Genomic DNA, 12,877 nt, shown 5'->3' with positions numbered 1-12,877 from the left:
ACGGAGGGGGACACTTGACGGGATGAGCACTGGGTGTTATTCTGTATGTTGGTAAATTGAACACCAATAAAAATTAATTTATTAAAAAAAAAGAAAAGAAAAATATTCCATGCTCATGGATTGGCAGAATTAATATTGTGAAAATGTCATGCTACCCAGGGGAATTTACACATTTAATGCAACCCTTATCAAAATACCATGGAGTTTCTTCAGAGAGTTGGAACAAATCATCTTAAGATTTGTGTGGAATCAGAAAAGACTCCGAATAGCTAGGGGAATATTGAAAAATATAACTAGAGCCAGGGCCATCATAATGCTGGATATCAGGTTATACTACAAAGCTGTGATCATCAAGACACTGTGTTACTGGCACATAAACAGACATATAGATCAATGGAACAGAATAGAGAACCCATAAATGAGCTCTCAACTCATGGTCAACTAATATTTGACAAAGCAGGAAAGACTATCCACTGGAAAAGGACAATCTCTTCAATAAATGGTGCTGGGAAAATTGGACAGCCACATGCAGAAGAATGAAACTGGAGCATTCTCTTATACCAGACACCAAGATAAACTCAAAATGGATGAAAGATCTAAATGTGAGATAAGAATCCATCAAAATCCATCAAAATTCAGGCAACACCCTTTTTGAACTTGGCCACAGCAACTTCTTGCAAGGTACATCTATGAAGGCAAGGGAAACAAATAAAAAATGAACTTTTGGGACTTAAGATAAAAAGTTTCTGCACCGCAGAAGAAATAATCAACAAAACTAAAAGACAACCTACAGATTGGGAGAAGATATTTGCAAATGAAACATCAGATAAAGGGCTAGTATCCAAGATCTATAAAGAATTTATTAAACCCAACACCCAAGAAACAAACAATCTAATCATGAAATGGGCAAAAGAAATGAACAGAAACTTCACAGAGGAAGACAGACATGGTCAACAAGCACATGAGAAAATGCTCCGCATCACTTGCCATCACGAAAATACAAATTAAAACCACAATGAAAAATAAAATAAAATAAAATAAAAAATAAAAAATAAAACCACCATGAGAGGGGATCCCTGGGTGCCTTAGTGTTTTAGCGCCACCTTCGGCCCAGGGCATGATTGTGGAGACCAAGGATCAAGTCCCACATTGGGATCACTGCGTGGAGCCTTCTCCCACTGCCTGTGTCTCTGCCCCCAATCTCTCTCTCTCTTTCTGTGTGTGTGTGTCTCATGAATAAATAAAATCTTAAAAAAAAAACACCATGAGATACCACCTCACACCAGTGAGAACGGGGAAAATTAACAAGACGGAAACAACAAATGTTGGAGAGAATGTGGAGAAAGGGGAACCCTCTTGCACTGTTGGTGGGAATGTGAACTGGTGTAGCCACTCTGGAAAACTGTGTGGAGGTTCCTCAAGGAGTTAAAAATAGACCTGCCCTATGACCCAGCAATTGCACTGTTGGGGATTTACCCCAAAGATTCAGATGCAATGAAATGCTGGGACACCTGCACCCCGATGTTTCTAGCAGCAATATCCACAATAGCCAAACTGTGGAAGGAGCCTCGGTGTCCATCGAAAGATGAATGGATAAAGAAAATGTGGTTTATGTATACAATGGAATATTACTCAGCCATTAGAAACGACAAATACCCACCATTTGCTTCAATGTGGATGGAACTGGAAGGTATTATGCTGGGTGAAGTAAGTCAATCTGAGTAGGAAAAACATTATATGGTCTCATTCATTTGGGGAATATAAAAAATATTGAAAGTGATTAAAGGGGAAAGGAGAGAAAATGAGTGGGAAACATTAGAGAGGGAAACAGAACACGAGAGACTCCTAACTCTGAGAAACGAACAAGGGGTAGTGGAAGGGGATGAGCAGCCAGATTGGGTGAATGGGTGATGGGCGCTGAAGGGGGCACTTGATGGGATGAGCACTGGGTGTTATACTATACGTTGGCAAATTGAACTTCAATTAAAATATATACAAAAAAAGTCTTCACATGGCTCCAGATTTCAAATGTGGGGTACAGATCAGTCACTGCGCAGCTTCCTCTCTGCAATCCTGAGATTCTTTCAGTATAACAGCCTCTGCATGACAGTGAACAAGAGAATGCTGACACTAGCTCATCATTGAGTCCCTGGAAGTGATAGAAGTGTGGTCTCCACCACTTGTAATGAAATAGTGACAATTTTTAAGGAGATTTGTGTTGATTTGAAAGATTGCTGTTATTAGGCCACCATGAGAAGTAGAGGGAATCCAAAGTGACAGCGAATAATTGAAGCATTTGATTACCTGAGTGATTGCTAGCCTGGCATTTTTTCTGTCTAGCATGTGGCCCATTTGTCACTTTCCTTACTCTTTTACACATTCTCAATTTATTCTTCAATTTTCCTCCCCAACCCCTAGGTCCCTCGTAATATAGGCATCCTCTTTCCCTAGCCCATTTCTGCCGTCCTTAAGTTTTTTTAACCCCTCATCAGTTTGAATGCAGTCCCAAAGAACACTCTGGCATCCTTGCTTCTCAGTACTTTACAAGGCACTTCAGTTTGTATAGCTTCTCATTTGCATTTCAGGTTTGAAATTCAGGATTTTGTGACACTGGAATAAATTACTTAACCTCTCAAAAAAAAAAAAGTCTTCAGATAAGTAAGTGTAAATATCAGATTTTATATCCAGCAAAAACTGGCATTTAATTTAGTTTAAAAGTCTACCAACTGTTTTAAATATTAAACAAAATTCTAGGAATGTTATTTCTGAGAACTTGACGAAACTCAGAATAAACTTTAGTCACTCATGAAGACTGAGAAACTAGGACAGAAAGATAAGTACTGAATATGAAATATATTAAACTATATCAAGGCTGAACTGATGTAGTGATTTACATGATTGGGTAGCATGAAATGCCACATCTTGATAATGCAGAAATGATAGAGCTTCATTCCATTTCCATCTGGTGGCACATTAGAGACCTTTTCTGAACCTGTGACTAAAACCAAATACACATGTTTGGTAAACATTTTTGAAATACTTTGGTTATTTAGAATACTGAGAATCTAGAAATCAAATGAAATTGGAATCCCTGAGAAATAAGTGGTGAATGGAAATCAGTTTTTGTGAAGATTTTTTTTTTCTGTTTTTAAGGCCACCAGATGGTAGGGACACAGATGGATAGGTGACAATGTCCAGGGCTCACACAGGGAAATCCTTTACAACAAGCTGAGATCTCAAAAGATATCATCTCAGGTTAACAGTGAAATAGATTTTTTTTAAAATCATCATCCAAAAGGCTATAAAGAGAAAAAAGAATTATGAATAATAAGTGGGATCACATATATTTTTTGAGTTTGATTTTATACTATTGAGTAGTCTGGATCACTGCTAGCTGATAATTTTATTCACAGTTTCTGATTCCAGAGAGGTAATGCCTCCTGATAGAAGGAACTACAAATACACTATGGCAGAGGCTGCCATTATTCCAGGACTTAAATTATTCTACAGATAAAAAATAAGCTTACAGTCTGACATCAGTGATCACACAAGAAAATAAAGTTCTGTGAGTGAAAGCCAGAAGAACGGAAAGAAGAATCAAAAGCACAAAACAATTACAGAATATAAATTGCATACGCTTAGCATTTTTCAAGAAATAAAAAGGGGTGGAAATATGAAAAAGGAGGACACTATAAAAACAAATAGGAAAATTATACGAAAAAAAGAACTAGATTCGGTTAAAAAATTCTATAGTTGTTTCTGAATACAAATTAGACACATCCAGAGAGAAACGGAAGTTAGAATGTAGAGCTGGATAAGTAACCGTCAATGCAGGCAGAGCAAAATGGGATAGAAAGGATGAAAGGGATGGTAAGAGACATTGAGAACTGAATGAAAGTTCAGAGTTTCTGGAGGAGAGGATATGTGGCAGAGGCAACTTTGGAGAGGCAAAGCTGAAAAATTTCCCAAACTAACAAAAGACACCAATGTCCATACTCAAGGATCCCACCAAAATATTAGGATGATAAATTTTTTTAAAATACACACTGAGAAACATAATAAAATCCATAAGGACAACTGAGCAGATGTTGAAAGTGTCTGAATACAAAACCAGAGATTACTCTCAAGGGAAAGGCAGTTAACAGCAGACTGCTTTAACCAATGAAAACCAATGAAAAATTATATTTAGTGTTCAGAGATAAAAATAAGCTTCAACTTGGTGAGAATAAAATAAAAACTCCTAGAAAAACAGAAGCAAAGTTTGCTGCTAACAAATAAACAAGAGAAATTTCATAGGCTATACCTGAGACAAGAAAATGATCCCAGCTAGGAGATTTGAAATGACAGAAAAAGAAGGCAAGTATGTGGTAAATCTAAACAAACATCTACTGTATTAACTACCAAGAGTGACAAACAAATGTCTAAAGTCTAGGAAAAGGTTAAGGACTAAAATACACGAAAATAAGATTTACATAAGTCAAGAGTTATGTGATTGGAGTTAAATGTACCAGTCCATATTTCTCTGGAAGATGGTGAGGATAGTGGTTTACTTTTAATTTTGAGTTTTAACAGGCTATGCCACAAAAATAACAGAAAAATTTCATAGGTGTTATACATCAGAAGTTTATTTCTCATATAAAGCCTGTTGCAGGTTTGGGTGACATTCCAGAACACTGAAAAAAACAAAGAGGTTAAAATGGCAAATAAATTGAAAAGACTATTAAGTTAAATGAGTTAAGGTTCTTGTATTATTCTAGAGCTGTGTTATCCAATACACTGGCTACACATGACTTAAAATTTTAACTAATAAAATTTAAGATTCATTTCCTCAGTTTGTAGTCACATTTCAAGTGCTCAACAGTCATGTTGTAGCTGGTGGCCACCACACTGGACAGCACATTTCCAGGGTTTATAACCATTTAATAAAACTATTTCTGGAATTTTTAGATAATAACTATTAGGTTCATGTTATGAGCAAAGATAAAATTAGTATATACCCTCTTTTCCTCTTCTTCAACTCAAATTTTAGTGATTAAAAGTTTTATAATTCTTTATTTTTAAAGATTTTATTTATTTATTCATGAGAGACACAGAGAGAGAGGCAGAGACACAGGAAGAGGGAGAAGCAGGCTCCCTGTGGGGAGCCCGAAGTGGGACTCGATCCTGGGTCTCTGGGATCATGGTCTGAGCTGAAGGCAGATACTCAATCACTGCGCCACCCAAGCATCTCAAAAGTTTTATAATTCTTTACTTTTCTATTACTTATACTTCAATTATTTAATTACAGTTTTAATAAGAGACTTTGGCTTCTAGAAATGACATTGGAAGCAATTACTATAAGCTTTCTCCCACTTTTTTACTTCCTTAAATAAAATCTTGTTATGGAGGGTTTTTTTTTTCTTATTTATGGAGTCATATCGCCAATTAAAGAGAGATGCTAAGGACAGAAGTTATAATAATGTATTTTTGCATCCATGTTCATCAGGGATATTGGTCTGTAATTCTCCTTTTTAGTGGGGTCTTTGACTTTGGGATCAAGGTAATGCTGGCCTCAGAACAAGTTTGGAAGTTTTTCTTTCATTTCTATTTTTGGAACAGTTTCAGAATATGTATTAATTCTTCTTTAAATGTTTGGCAGAATTTACCTGGGAAGCCATCCAGCCCTGGAGTCTTGTTTGCTTGGAGACTTTTGATTACTGATTCAATTTCTTTGCTAATTCTGGATATGTTCAGGTTTCTTATTTCTTCCTGTTTCATTTTTGGTAGTTTATATGTTTCTAGGAATTTATCCATTTCTTCCAGACTGCCTAATTTGTTGGCATATGAATCTTCATAATAATTCTCTTGTAACTGTATTTTTTGGTATTGGTTGTAATTTCTCCTCTTTTATTCATGATTTTATTTATTTGGGTCCACTATCTTTCTAAGGGTTTATCAATATTATTAATTAATCTTTCAAAGAACCAGCTTCTAGTTTCACTGATCTGTTCTATTGTTTTTTTTTATTTCTGTATAATTGATTTTTGCTCTAATCTTTATTATAAAAAGTGTGTTCATAGCAAAGGAAATAGTCCACAAAACTAAAAGGCAACTGACAGAGTGGGAGAAAATATTCGCAAATATCTTGTCAGATAAAGGGCTTGCATCCAAAATCTATAAAGAACTTATCAAACTCAACTCCCAAAAAACAAACAAAAAAAATCAGTCAAGAATTAGGCAGAAGACATGAACAGACATTTCTTCAAAGAAGACAAGCAATTAGTCAATGACACATGAGAGAATGCTCAACTTCACTTGGCATCAGGGAAATACAAATCAAGCCACAATGAAATATCAGCTCACGTCAGTCACAGTGGCTAAAATTCACAACTCAGGAAACAACAGACGTTGGTGAGGATGCAGAGAAAGGGGAGCCCTCTTACCCTGTGGATGGGACTGCAAAGTGGTACAACCACCCTGGAAAACGGTATGGAGGTTCCTCAGGAAGTTGAAAATACAACTACACTGTGATCCAGCAATTCAACTACTCAGTATTTATCTAAAGGATAGAAAAATGCTGACTTAAAGAGGCACATGCACCCCGATGTTTATCAGTGCTATCAACAATAGCCAAACTATGGAAAGAGCCTAGGTGTCCATCAACGGATGGATAGAGGTGTGGTATATATTTATATTTATAAACATATATATGAATATTACTCAACCATCAAAGAGAATGAAATTTTGTCATTTGCAACAACGTGGATGGAACTGGAGGGTATTATGCTAAGTGAAATAAGTCAGTAAGAGAAAGACAAATACCATATGATCTCACCCATATGTGGAATTTAAAAAACAAAACAGATAACACAGGGGAACATAAAGAAAGGAAAGGAAAAATAAGATAATAACAGAGGGAGACATTCATAAGAGACTCTTAACTCTAGGAAACAAACTGAGGGTTGTTGGAAGGGAGGTGAGTGGGGGGATGGGGTAATTAGGGGATGGTCATTAAGGAGGGCACTTGAGTAATGAGCACTGGGTGTTACATGCAACTGATGAATCACTAAATGCTACAGCTGAAAATAATAATACACTATATGTTAATAAAATTGAAAATAGAGATTGTATTAAACGTGTAAATTGCCCTGGGTAGCATTGACATTTTCACAATATTAATTCTGCCAACCCATGAACATGGAATATTTTTCCATCTCTTTGTGTCTTCCTCAATTTCTTTCAGAAGTGTTCTATAGTTTTTAGGGTATAGATCCTTTACCTCTTTGGTTAGGTTTATTCCTAGGTATCTTATGCTTTTGGGTGCAATCATAAATGGGATTGACTCCTTAATTTCTCTTTCTTCAGTCTCATTGTTAGTGTATAGAAATGACACTGACTTCTGGGCATTGATTTTGTATCCTGCCATGCTACCAAATTGCTGTGAGTTCTAGCAATCTTGGGGAGGAGTCTTTTGGGTTTTCTAAGTAGAATATCATGTTATCGGCGAAGAGGGAGAGTTTGACTTCTTCTTTGCCAATTCAAATGCCTTTAATGTCTTTTTGTTGTCTGATTGCTGAGGCTAGGACTTCCAGTACTATGTTGAATAGCAGTGGTGAGAGTGGACATCCCGTCTTGTTTCTGATCTTAGGGGAAAGGCTCCCAGTGCTTCTCCATTGAGAATGATATTTGCTGTGGGCTTTTCGTAGATGGCTTTTAAGATGTTGAGGAATGTTTCCTCTATCCCTACACTCTGAAGAGTTTTGATCAGGAATGGATGCTGTATTTTGTCAAATGCTTTCTCTGCATCTAATGAGAGGAACATATGGTTCTTGGTTTTTCTCTTGCTGATATGATGAATCACATTGATTGTTTTACGGGTGTTGAACCAGCCTTGTGTCCCGGGAATAAATCTTACTTGACCCAGCAATTGCGCTGTTGGGGATTTACCCCAAAGATACAGATGCAATGAAACGCCAGGACACCTGCACCCTGATGTTTATAGCAGCAATGCCCACAACAGCGACACTGTGGAAGGAGCCTCAGTGTCCATCAAAAGATGAATGGATAAAGAAGATGTGGTTTATGTATACAATGGAATATTACTCAGCCATTAGAAATGACAAATACCCACCATTTGCTTCAACGTGGATGGAACTGGAGGCTATTATGCTGAGTGAAATTAGTCAACCGGAGAAGGACAAACATTATATGTTCTCATTCATTTGGGGAATATAAATAATAGTGAAAGGGAATATAAGGGAAGGGAGAAGAAATGTGTGGGAAATATCAGAAAGGGAGACAGAACATAAAGACTCCTAATTCTGGGAAACGAACGTGGTGGAAGGGAGGAGGGCGGGGGGTGGGGGTGAATGGGTGATGGGCACTGAGGGGGGCACTTGACGGGATGAGCACTGGGTATGTTGGCAAATTGAACACCAATAAAAATAATTTTATTATTAAAAAAGAAAAATAAATAAATTGAATATAGATTAAAAATTTTTCAAAAAACTATAATAATATAAACCCAGACACACCTATCACTCCTTTAAAAAACAAGGGTATGATCATTACCTTTGGAGTATGCCCAGTAATTGCCCAGTAATTCCATTCTTTTCCTTCTCTGCTCCAAAGGATACTGCTGTCCTGTCTTATCCTTTTGCTGAAGATTCCTTAATTTTCATTGGGTGGAAGAAATTTGTTCTCTAAAACATTACACAGGAAAAATGCATGAATCTGATTTTCTGGATTAGTACATGTTTAAAATGGTTTTGAGACTTGAGAGATAGCTTAGCTTAATATAAAATCTTTGTAGTGCACTTTTGTGAAGTTTTTGAAAATATTGCTCCACTTAAAAACAAATAAACTTTTGATGTTGCTATTGAAACTAGTCTGATGTTAACCTGCAGAGGAAAATTCCTTCACAGGTAACTGATTTTTTTAAGAAATAAAATCAATTTATTTTCATGCTTGTTGGCAAATACGCATAGTTTCTTGATGGGTGCAACAGAGATTAATATTACCTTTTTGTTGTGAGGTGTGAGGAGAAATAGACCCATGGAGGACTGAGTTGGGGAGATTTCTCACTGTACAAATTATTTTAAATCTTTTTTATTTTTGAAACATATGCATATACTATTTATTTTTAAAAAGACAAAAATCAAATATGTTTAAAGCAGAAGGTCTGATTTCTAAACCTTATCTTTTCCAATTATCTTCATATTTGTAAGTTATACAACCATCCACACGTTTATGCCAGTCACAATTCCAGGACTTATTTTTGCTTCGTCATTCTCATATCCACTCCATCAACAAATCCCCTTAACTATTTCTCCTAAACATATCTTCAGTATACAACTGTCCCCCCACGTCTTGTTCCACCTCCTAGCCTAACCTACCATCATCTCTTGTCTACGGTACTTCAAATGCTCCTAACTGGTCTCTTTGCTTCCGCTCTTGGTTTCTATAACCCATTCTTTACTCTAATCAGAATAATCTTTTAAAAATGTAAATCAGATATTGGGGCTCTTCTGTTTATAACATTTCAAATAGAATGATGACCAGTTGCCATCTGATCTATATCTGGCTCTTCCTCTCTCTCTTGCCTAATACTTTTTTTTTTTTTTTCCTATTTGGTCACTACTCTCTCGTCACAGTGGCCTTTCTGCTTCTTTCTCCTCCTTTCTGTTTCTTGGTACACTGTCCTCTTCCTGCTTCATGGCCTTCTATCAGCTCTTGCTTCAAATCTTCATAGAGTGGGATAATTCTAATTCTAGGTATCCAGATATCTGTTGAAATGCCACATGCTCAGAAAGGCTCTCCTGGCCAGCTCACATAGCACAGCAGCCTCATCCCCATCCCTTTCCAGTATGTCACTCTTATATGTCTACATAGCACTCACTCATATCATCAGATATTTCCTTTCTGGTGTGTTTGTTTATTTTCTTATCCATGTATTTGAATGTAAAGTTCCCCAGAACAGGAACCTCTTTTCTTTTTTTTTTGCTATGTTCAGGGCTACACTGCTGACACTCTAAGGCCAACTGGTTCATGATTTTAGTTTCTAAGATTGTGTAATTTTTTATGGGTTGATTATGAATGTTGTGGCAAGCATTAGAAGGCAAGGTCCCTCGCTATATCTATATATGGTTATGAAAAAACCTTACATTTTACAGTCTGTGGTGGCAAAGGCTATAACATAACTCTAAGATGGGGAGTTTTCTGCCCATATGTCATTGTTTCTTTTTTTGACAGGAAATCAATTATTTAATGGATTTATTGTTAGACACATTATCATTTTTGTTATTTTAAAATATATCTTTATAAAATTACACAGTTGACCCTCAGGCAACACTGGTTTAAACTGCATAGGTCCATTTAAATATGGATATTAATTTTTTTTACTTTAAATTCAAGTTAGTTAACATATAATGCATTATTTGTTTCAGGAGTAGAGTTTAGTGATTCATCACTTACATAGAACACCCAGTCTCATCACAACAAGTACCCTCTAAAACCCATCATCCATTTAGCTGATCCCCCACTCCCCTCCCCTCCAGTAACTCTGTTTGTTCTCTAAGTCTCTTATGGTTTGCCTCCCTCTTTGTTTTTATCTTATTTTACTTTTCCTTCTCTTCCCCTATGTTCATTCATTTCTTTATTTAAATATTTATTTATTTATTTAAGAGAAAGAGACAGAACATGAAGGGAGAGGGGTAGAGGGAGAGGGAGATAAACAAATCCCTACTGAGCAGGAAACTACCAGGATGGGGTGGGGACATTGATCCAAGGACCCTGATATCATTACCTGAGCTGAATTCAAGAGTTGGATGCTTAACCAACTGAGCCACCCAGGTACCTCCATCTGTTTCCTATCTTAAGTTCCACATATGAGTGAAATCATATGGTATTTGTCTTTCTCTGACTTATTTCACTTAGCATAATACCCTCTAGTTCCACCCATGTCCTTGGCAAATGGAAAAACTTCATTCTCTTTGATGGCTAACATACCATTGTAATCTATATACCACATCTTCTGTATCCATTCATCAGTTGATGAACATCTGGGCTCTTTCCAAAATTTGGCTATTGTTGATAGTGCTGATAAACATTGGGGTGCGTGTGCCCCTTTTAATCAGCATTTTTGTATCCTTTAGATAAATACCGAGTAGTTGAATTGCTGGATCACAGTGTAGTTGTATTTTCAACTTTCTGAGGAACCTCCACACCATTTTCCAGAGTGGCTGTACCAGTTTGCAGTCCCACCAACAGTGTAAGAAGGTTCCCCTTTCTCTGCATCCTCACCAATGTCTGTTGTTTCCTGAGTTGTGAATTTTAGCCACTGTGACTGACGTGAGCTGATATTTCATTGTGGCTTGATTTGTATTTCCCTGATGCCAAGTGAAGTTGAGCATTCTCTCATGTGTCATTGACTAATTGCTTGGTTTCTTTGGAGAAGTGTTTGTTCGTGTCTTCTGCCTATTTCTTGACTGGATTTTTTTGTTTTTTGGGAGTTGAGTTTGATAAGTTCTCTATAGATTTTGGATATGAGCCCTTTATCTGATAAGACATTTGTAAATATCATCTCTGATTCTGTTGGCTGTCTTTTGGTTTTGACTATTTCCTTTGTTGTGCAAAAGCTTTTTATCTTTAATGAAGTTCCAATAGTTCATTTTTGCTTTTGCTTCTCTTGCCTTTGAAGACATATCTAGCAAGAAGTTGCTGCTTGTGTTCTCTAGGATTTTAATGGATTCCTGTCTCACCTACGGTTCTTATCCTTTCTCTTGTTAATGTGAAATATTATGCTGAATTCTTTGTGAATATTAAAGCATCCTTGCATACTGGGAATAAACCTCACTTGATTGTGGTGTATGATTTTTAATAATGTGTCATTAGATTCAGTTTTCTAATATTTTGTTGAGTATTTTTGCATCTATATTCATGAGAGATATTGGCCTATAGTTCTCTTTTTAGTGGTATCTTTATCTGATTTTGGTGTCTGGCCTCATAGAATGAATTTGGAAGTTTACTTCCTCTTCTATTGTTTGGAATAGTTAGAGAAAAATAGATATTAACTCTTGTTTAAATTTTTGGTAGAATTTGTCTGTGAAGCCGTCAGGTCCTGGACCTTTTTTGGGAGGTGGAGGGGTAGTTTTTTGATTACCAATTCAATTTCATTGCTCATAATGTTCAAATTTTCAATTTCTTCCTGCTTTAGTTTTGGTATATTATATGTTTTTAAGAATTTATCCATTTCTTCTAAGTTGTCCAATTTGTTGGAATATGGGTTTTCATAATATTCTGTGACAATCCTTTGTATTTCTGGATCTTGGTTGTTATTTCTCCTCCTCCTCTAATGATTTTATTTATTTGAGTCCTTTCTGTCTCTCCTCTTTTTGATGAGTCTGGCTAGAGGTTTATCAATTTTGTTGATCTTTTCAGAGAACAAAATCCTGGTTTCATTGATGTGTTCTATTGTTTTTCAGTCTTTGATCATTTATTTCTGCTCTAATCTTTATTATTTCTTCTCTTTTGATGAGTTTGGGTTTTGCTTGTTGTTCTTTTCCTAGGTCCTTTAGGTGTCAGGTTAGGTTGTTTATTTTAGATTTTTCTTACTTCTTGAGGTTGGCCTGTATTGCTATAAACTTCCATCTTAAAACCACTTTTGCTGCCTCTCAATGATTTTGGATCATTATGTTTTAATTTTCATTTGTTTCTATATAATTTTTTATTTCTTCTTTGATTTCATGGCTGACCCATTCCTTGTTAGCATGTTATTTAATCTCCATGTATTTGTGGTCTTTCCAAACTTTTTCTTGTGGTTGATTTCCAGTTCTACAGTGTTTTGGTCAGAAGATACATGGTATGACTGATTTTTAAAAAAAATTTTTTTGAAGCTTGC

This window comes from Nyctereutes procyonoides, unplaced genomic scaffold, assembly GCF_905146905.1.
Source record: "Nyctereutes procyonoides isolate TBG_1078 unplaced genomic scaffold, NYPRO_anot_genome, whole genome shotgun sequence".
Taxonomy (NCBI): domain Eukaryota; kingdom Metazoa; phylum Chordata; class Mammalia; order Carnivora; family Canidae; genus Nyctereutes; species Nyctereutes procyonoides.
This window is presented reverse-complemented; position numbering follows the sequence as displayed.